Genomic DNA, 8,082 nt, shown 5'->3' on the forward strand with positions numbered 1-8,082 from the left:
AGGATGGCAGTGAGACTCACTGCCTTCCTCAACAACGTCTGGACCAAGGAGCAGGAGCTGTTCCCATCCTTCACCACCCAGACCTCACTATAATTCTGCCCACACTCAGCCCCTACACTACGTACAAGGCTAGATCAACACAGCCTACAACCATCCGGTGCCCCTCTGAGACCATGGGAAGCCACCCAGCCACCCCCAGGACTCCAAGACCCAAGCTTGGAGTGGATGGAGAAAGTATGAACACCTCCATGCCCCAGAGAGAGGCCCCTCCCCTGTGGCCCCCAATAAAAATGTGAAAATGGAATAAATAATATAATACACAAATAAAAAACTAGAGAATATAACAAAAAAAAAACAAGCAGACGCATGGCTACAGAAAGGAAACTAGTGGTTGTCAGTGGGGTGGGGGAAGGGAGGGGCAAGGTAGGGATAGAGAATTAAAAGGTAAAAACTACTATGTGTAAAATAAATAAGCTACGAGAATATATTATACAGCACAATGGGGCTGATGTTACTTTGTAACAACTTAAATGGAATATAACCTTTAAAAATTGTGAACCACTATGTTGAACACCTGAAACTTATATAATACTGTACATCAACCACTGCTGTTCAGTTGCTAAGTCATGTCTGACTCTTTGTGACCCCGTGGACTGCAGCACGCCAGGCTTCCCTGTCCTTCACTATCTCCCAGAGCTTGCTCGAACTCATGTCCATTGAATCAGTGATGCTATCTAACCATCTCATTCTCTGTCGCCCCCTTTTCCTGCCCTCAATCTTCGCCAGCATCAGGGTCTTTTCTGATGAGTAGGCTCTTTGCATCAGGTGGGGAAAGTATTAGAGCTTCAGCTTCAGCTCCTTGCTGTCTAAAGGCCTCTAAGCATATTCTCCAACATCAACCATACATCAGTTAAGAAAAAAAGAATAAGTTCAATGAAGGTAAGGACATTTTATGCTTTACTTATCTTTGTATTCGTTGAGGTTGGTAACTACCCTGTACATAGTAGAAACTCAAATACATTTGTTGAATGAAATAGATAAATAAATTACACGGAGGTGGGGTCCACTTTCCAGTCTTGTGGTCTAATAGCAGCAGCCACGCTGGGCGGTCACTGCCACACACTGCTTACTCTTTGATCCTGAAGCCACACTTGCGGCCCTCAGCCAGAGGCAGGATGTGTATGAGCTTTATCAAGCAGCCCTACCCCAGTAAATATTCCCAGATGCCCTGGTGGGAGCTGGGAGAGGAGGAAGGTTTTGAAAAATCTTCTCAGAAATTTCCACCATGAAGCCCCACCTCCCAAGTTAAGTCCCCCAAGCTCAACTCCTCCCAGGAACCCACTGAGAAGGAAAGGCCCTGAAATTCCCAAACCTTTAGCTCATTCCGAGCAACAAGCTCACCAGACGCTTCTGCACAGTAAGCGATGTCACACACAGACTCCTCCCCGTCTTTTCCTGATGTGGCTCCTCCAGCCCCAGCTTATTCACTCTGCCTGGCCCATCTGGAAAGGCCTGGGGTGCAGCGAATGGCTTCCAAAGGTCTGAAGTTCATGAAATGCATCATTTCTAAAGTCATTCTAGAAAGAGATTAGAAGCTTCCAGTGGGAGGGAAAGAGAACCTCTCCCTCCAGAAGCCATTAACCTTCCCGCATCTTAGGGGGTGCTAGACAAGCAGTTTGGAAGGAGATCAGACCCAACTGGGGACCCAAGGAGAATCACTTTGGGAGTGAGTCTGGTAAGTCAGTCTCTAAGAGTGTGTGCCTCAGCTGTCACCAAGAACACTATTGGCTCCCAGCCTGAGATGGAAGAGGGCACAGGATAAGAGTGGCGACTCTCACTCAGCACATCCTGCACCCCAGGCCCAGCCTGGTTCAAGCTCCACCTCATCCAGTGCTCACAACGACCCGGTGAGATAGGCTCTTTATTAGCCCATTTCACAGATTAGGAAGGCAAGGCTCAGAGAAGGTAACCGAGGCCAGTAGCCAACAAGTGTCAGGAGTAGGATTTGACCCTCTGTGTCCAACCCCTATGCTATGCCCCCAGAGAGGGGCTGAGGCATTGGTCTTCAGAGAAAATTGAATGATCCCCCAGATGGGAATTCAGAAATGGGCTTAGCAGCCATGGGGCAAGTGATACACGTGATTTGGGAGTGTGGGGAGGAATGAGAGTCAGACTTGGGGCAGGCCCTGGCCCGGGCTTGGACTTTCCATGTGGTGGTGAAGTCTCTGTGGCCATCCCCACTGAGGCCCCACCTCCCTTTCCTTGGCTCCCTGTCCATCTTTTTCTAGGGGGGCAGCCAGGCCTACTGCGCAGTTCAGAGCACAGTGGAGTTAGTCCTTCGGCCTTGGCATCCCACCTGCTCTGCTTTCCTCTTTTCTGCAAGAGGAGGAAATTCCATTTTATCTGAAAACGCTTGGGCATCAAGGCTCTTAGGAGCCTGGGTGCAGGCCTAGGTCTGGGAGCTGCAGCCCAAAATGTGAAGCATGGGAAAGGCTGTCCAACCCTTCCTCACGCTTCCTCCCACCTGCAAGTCAGTGGGAGGCCTGCTTGAGACAAACAGCACTTCACCATTTATTTTTCCTTTCTTCTGTTTTTTTAAAACACTTATGTCCCATAATAGCTGGTATTCCTCAGTGTTTACTCGCATCATTATTCAGCTCTTATTCCTTAAATGTTTGCTTAACATTTTTTGCAGAGCGAAGGAGAAAGCTCCATGGGCCTTTGTGAACAGCTGCTTCCCAAAGGCAAAGGAGGAAAATGCTAAGGTGAGAGGGTTCGGGTTCCTGGGGACCCTGGCTGAGCCCTGAGAGGTTTTCCCAGCAGCCCAAGGGCTGCAGCTCATTTCCAAGGCCATGACACAGCTGCCTTCAGAGTCCAGTCACTGACCAGTCTCTGGGGCCTTGAAGGCCATGGAGGCTGTTAGAAAAAAGGTCATCTCACTTCCTACCCAGAAGCATTTGCTGGAAAGTGCCCATAACAGTGGGGCAGTCCAAATGACCCACACCCCAGTGGGGCCACTGCACTGAGGCCCCAGCAGGGCAGATGGTTCCCTGGCGAGCTCTGAGACCAGGACTGGCTCTGGAATAGCCAGATAGCACCCCCAGCCAGGCATCTCCAGCAACTTCTTGGCAGGTCAACTACATGGTCTCTCCTGCAGCCCCTTCTCCTAGAATTGACACATTTTATTTGCAAAACTCCTTGTGATTTTCAGAACACTTTCACACACATTTTTTATTTGATCTTCACATTTCCCTGGAAGAAATGAATGTAACACCCTCCTCCCCATTCTCCCCCTGGCATGCAGAACACACATCTGCTAATGTTTCTCCTCCAAGGCACCCTTTAGTGATCCCCGATGTCCTTTAGGGTCAAGCCTAGCCCCTGGCACCTCCAGGGCCCTTCCCTCATGCCTACGATGGTGCCCACTCATTAAATCACTTGCCTAAGAATCATCATAGGGCTTCCCAGGTGGCTCAGTGGTGAAGAACCCACCTGCCAATGCAGGAGATTTGGGAGACTCAGGTTCAATCCCTGGGTCGGGAAGATCCCCTGGAGAAGGAAATGGCAATCCACTCCAGTATTCTTGCCTGGGGAATCCCATGGACAGAGGAGCCTGGAGGGCTACAGTCATGGAGTGGCAAATAGTCATATATGACTGAGCACACGTGCGCGCGCGCACACACACACACACACACACATATATCCTCATCTCAAATCCACTTCTGACCAACATGCTCTAAAACAATTGTGAGGATTAAATGAGATTATGTGAGTCAAACAGTGCCTGGCATACGGCAGGAGCTTACTAGAAGGGAGCTACCTTGATTACTATTCCTGCCAGAGCCAGTGCCCGGTAGGGCCAGCCCAGGCTGCGTAAGCATGGTCTCAGGCTAAGCCAGCACTAAAATGCACCTCCCAGCTCTGACCTCATCCTGCCCGGCCCAGGAGGAGGTAATTCAAGCAGAGAAGTTGAGCGTGTGCCCAGTTCACAGCCACCCATACGGAGGCTCGTGAAACACCACCCACGGCAGCTCTCTTGTGAATACAGTGCTCTGATTGTTCCAAGTAACCAGGAATGTTCCTGGGTAATAACTAAGCCCTCAGCAAAAAGAAACCAAGAGGCTGGAAACCTGGGTGTCTGAGGATAGGCAATCAAGTGTGATTTAAGAGATGCCAAAAATCTCTGCTTTCTAAACTCACAGCTTGCCCCAAAGCCCCTGCTGTCCCCAGCCAAGGTCCCTGAAATTTCCTCATTAAAAATCCGTTCCTTGGAGTTTTGTTTTTTTTTTTTGGTGGGGGGGGGGGGGCGGATTCTTTGTGTGTATGTGTGTGGTGTCTCACAGCAAGGAGGAATAGAACCCATGCCTTTCCCCTGCGTTGGTAGTGCCCAGTCAACCACTGGACCACAAGGGAAGTCCTCCCTTGGAGGTTTTATTTTTTTTAATTAATTAATTTATTTTAATTGGAGACTAATTACTTTACAATATTGTAGTGGTTTTTGCCATACATCGACATGAATCAGCCATGGGTGTACATTTGTCCCCCATCCTGAACCCCCCTCCCACCTCCCTCCCCATCCAATCCCTCAGGATCATCCCAGTGCACCAGCCCTGAGCACCCTGTCTCATACATCAAACCTGGACTGGCAATCTGTTTCACATACGAGTTTTGAGTACGAGTTTAGAATTAAACGACCTGAGTTCAGCTTTGGGCTCAATCATCCACAAGAGGAGTGTGTGTGCTTAGTCGTTCAGTCACATCCGACTCCTTGCGACCCCATGGACTGTAGTCCGCCAGGCTCCTCTGTCCTTGGGGATTCTCCAGGCAAGAATACTGGAGAATGCCCTCCTCCAGGGGATCTTCCCAACCCAGGGATCAAACCCAGGTCTCCCATATTGCAGGCGGATTCTTTACCATCTGAGCCACCAGGAGACGTGTCCAAATTAAGTTCACATCTCAAGGAGAGCACAACTGGGCACAGAAGTCTCCAGGTACGAGTTGGTTGGTGCCTGCTCCAGGTGCATACCACACGTAAGGGGGTTTGTGCCATTAAAACAGTCAACTGCTAAGTTCCTAGGGATAGAAAGTAGAACAGTGTTCGAGAGGTTGGAGGAGGGGGAGTGAGGTGTTATTTTGCGGGGTTCAGGGTTTTAGTTTAGGAAATGGAAAGAGTTCTATGGTTGGATGGTGTTGATGTTACACAATGTGAATATACTTAATGCCACTGAACTGTACCCTTAAAAATGGCGAAGATAGTATATTTTAGGTTGTGTACATTTTAGTACAATTGAAAAAAAAAAAAAACCCACTACAATAAGCCAAAGACAAAGGTAGCTCTGATGCTCACTGTGTTGAAAAGGCTTAAGGGGCCTGGTCCCAAGATCCCAAAGGCCTCGAGAGGAAACACCTGAAGCAGATGCTGGCCAGGCCAGCCTCCCCGGGGCGTGCAGTGCGGGGAGGGAGAGTAGGAAGGAAAGATGGGCCCGGAAAGAGGAACAAGCAGGGAAGGGAGCCTTCAGCCCAGCACTCCTGGAGAATGTGTGGAAAACCTTTGTCACCTTCCACATTTCAGATGAAACAAGGCAGATGCAGGGGATTAGGGGATAAAAAGGAAAGGACCTGTGGTGCTCAGCTTCCTGGTTTTCTACAAGGACCACTGAGTATGGCATCCATGGGTAGGTCCATGCCAGGTGGGCTCTGACAGTCAGTTGACCAACACGTATCTCCAGGTGTGCACCAGGAAATGCGCAGGTACAGTCCTGTGTGGTGGGGAATCAGGCGAGGGGCCCATTCAGGCTGGAAGTGGCAGGATTATCCAGGAAGGCTTCCTGGAAGAGGCAGCCTTCCCTGAGTGTGGAAGGAGTTGGGGAGAGTATTAGAAGGGACTTGGGGGGGACCAAGGAGTAGGCTCCCAGGTTAGCGGGAGCCTCTTATATTCGCTTCACACACCCCGCCCCCCCCGCCTCAATTTGTCTGGGGTCCTGCTGATTGATTACAAACTACAGGAAAGACAGACTCTCCTCCCCAAGGCCTTGATGGTCCACTTAGTTGCCCCCTTAAGGATTCAGCAAATAAGTAATTACTAAGGCTGACTCAGCAAGAAAATGAAATATCTCTTGGGGAGGGGGCAGACAAATTCCCTACATAATGAAGGGAATTACATAGGCCCTTCATTGCCCCCAGCCCATGAGAGAGGGACAGAGGGTGGCAGCCAGTGATTATGCTTTGTTTCTGCAGCATGCCCTTTCCAGAGAGACCAGGGCCACGTCCTTCAGATAAATACCCGCCCACACAGCTGGAGCACAGGATGTATCCTCCAAGCCGTCCTGCACAGAGGCCTCGGCTGCTTATACCCGTACTTAACTGCGTCCCAAGGGGAATTTCAAGTGATGCTCTGGCCAGGATGCCCAAAGGATAGCAATGGACCCCTCTGGAGACAAGAAGCCTCCTGCCCTGGCTCACGTCCTGGGCCCTGCTTTTTCTCTCTGTCTTCGCTCGCGACAGTCTCGCAGGTGGTTCTCTTGGGCCCTGGGGCCGAGAAGAGAGAATGGTCACACTCTGACCTCCGGGAGCCCTCCTCCCAGCTCCTGTTGTGTATCTTCCTTTCCCAGGGCTCCTGGTGTGTGACTTTCAGGACCAGGGGGAAGAATGTGGTCTCTCCTTCTGAAACGGCAGACTTTAGCCTGACTCCTCGAGACAGTGCCAGGGGGAGAGGGGAGCCCTGTGGGAGGGATGAGGTGCGAGGCGGTTGTCATGCGCCTGTGAGGGCTGCACACGCTCCCGTCATCCTCAAACCACCACGGAGGCTGGAGGAAACCCACATGTGGGGAGACCCTTGACCGCAGTTAGGAAGTCGGGGGCAGGTCTGGCTGAATTCAAAGCTTTTAACTCACTAAAATATGCTGTTCCCCTGAGATGGGGATGAATCTTCTGTGAGCAGGTAGCAGAAACCAAATTCAAATGTGGGTGTTTTGTTTTTCAGTAAACATCACATTTTGCTGCTTTGTGGAGGCCAGGCAGACCGCCCTTCCAGCCTCTCAGCCCAGCTACATGCTAGTCTGCATGTTTTCTCTGTCTCCTTCTCCCTGTGTCTCTGCCTCTGTCTCTCTTACTCTCTATTTCTATCTCTCCCTCCCTCCCTTCCTTAGTCACCGTCAACAAGTTTGATTTCCCCAGTAGAGAGTTTTACAGCCGTAATAATGTAGTCCATCTTCTGGAGTTTAGGGCACCCTTATATATTATCTCATTTGTCTTTGCAGCATTTCTGTAAGGTGAAGGCTTGACAGAAATAGTAAAACAAGAGGCGAGAGCTATAAAAGGACTTTCGTGAGGTTCTGTGCGAGAGCAGGGTGGGTGTTGGGGGTGTCTGAGACCAATGCTTCCAGAAGACCCACTGAGCCTGGCATGTGAGGCTTTGTAGCAGCCTGCACTCTTCCAACCAGCCTAGAAGTGTTTTAAGAACAAAAGATGTGATGTGGAAGCAACGTGAATTAACTCTGCCTGGGGCATCCTCTGAAATGACCATGTGACACTGGTGTTCAGCCTTGAAGGATGAGCAGCACATTTCTGTTTCAACTACAGGAAAAACAAGAAAGATCTGGGACAGAGAAGGGCCGGTATCCCAGCTCGTTTGGGCTCACAGAGCTGCATAACCAGGTGCCTGCAGTGGGCAGTGGAATAAAGATGAGATTCCAGAAGACTCGGTGATTTTTCCAGGGGGCAATGCTGTGAGTTCTAAATGTTCTAAACCAAGAGATTTAGAACATGATCCTGCCCACGAGGAGCTTATAACCTAGTTGAGAAAATAAGATCAGGTAGACACTAAACCACTCAAAGCTATTGCTTTAGAGAATATAATTCTGAGTCCTACTGAAATAGCATTCCAAAGAAAGGAGAGATCAAGTGTGGGCAAGGCAAGTCCAAGAAGTCATCACAAGAGAGGGGGAGGAGACTTTGATGGAAAGGAAAGCATTTAGGTGGGCAAAAAGGGGAGGAACCTGTGGGGAAACTGAGGGAAGGCCTGGCGTGGGAGCCCCTTAGGCCCCTGTCCTCTTAGCATTGCATTTGTCCCCAGGCCACCCC

General features: G+C 50.1%; 1 long non-coding RNA gene across 2 annotated transcripts; it reads left to right on the forward strand.

Annotated features, from left to right (window-relative positions):
* The first annotated feature begins 406 nt into the window (after window positions 1–406).
* On the forward strand, window positions 407–7,708 carry LOC133227617 (uncharacterized). 2 transcript variants are annotated; one of them, XR_009729891.1, is made up of 6 exons: window positions 407–939; window positions 2,696–2,765; window positions 4,902–4,991; window positions 5,573–5,751; window positions 6,238–6,512; window positions 7,260–7,708. It is a non-coding gene; the product is annotated as an uncharacterized LOC133227617 (long non-coding RNA). The 2 variants fall into 2 exon arrangements; XR_009729890.1 differs by having other exon boundaries at window positions 6,238–7,708.
* The last annotated feature ends 374 nt before the right edge of the window (window positions 7,709–8,082 follow it).

Source organism: Bos javanicus, chromosome 16 (genome assembly GCF_032452875.1).
Source record: "Bos javanicus breed banteng chromosome 16, ARS-OSU_banteng_1.0, whole genome shotgun sequence".
Taxonomy (NCBI): Eukaryota; Metazoa; Chordata; class Mammalia; order Artiodactyla; family Bovidae; genus Bos; species Bos javanicus.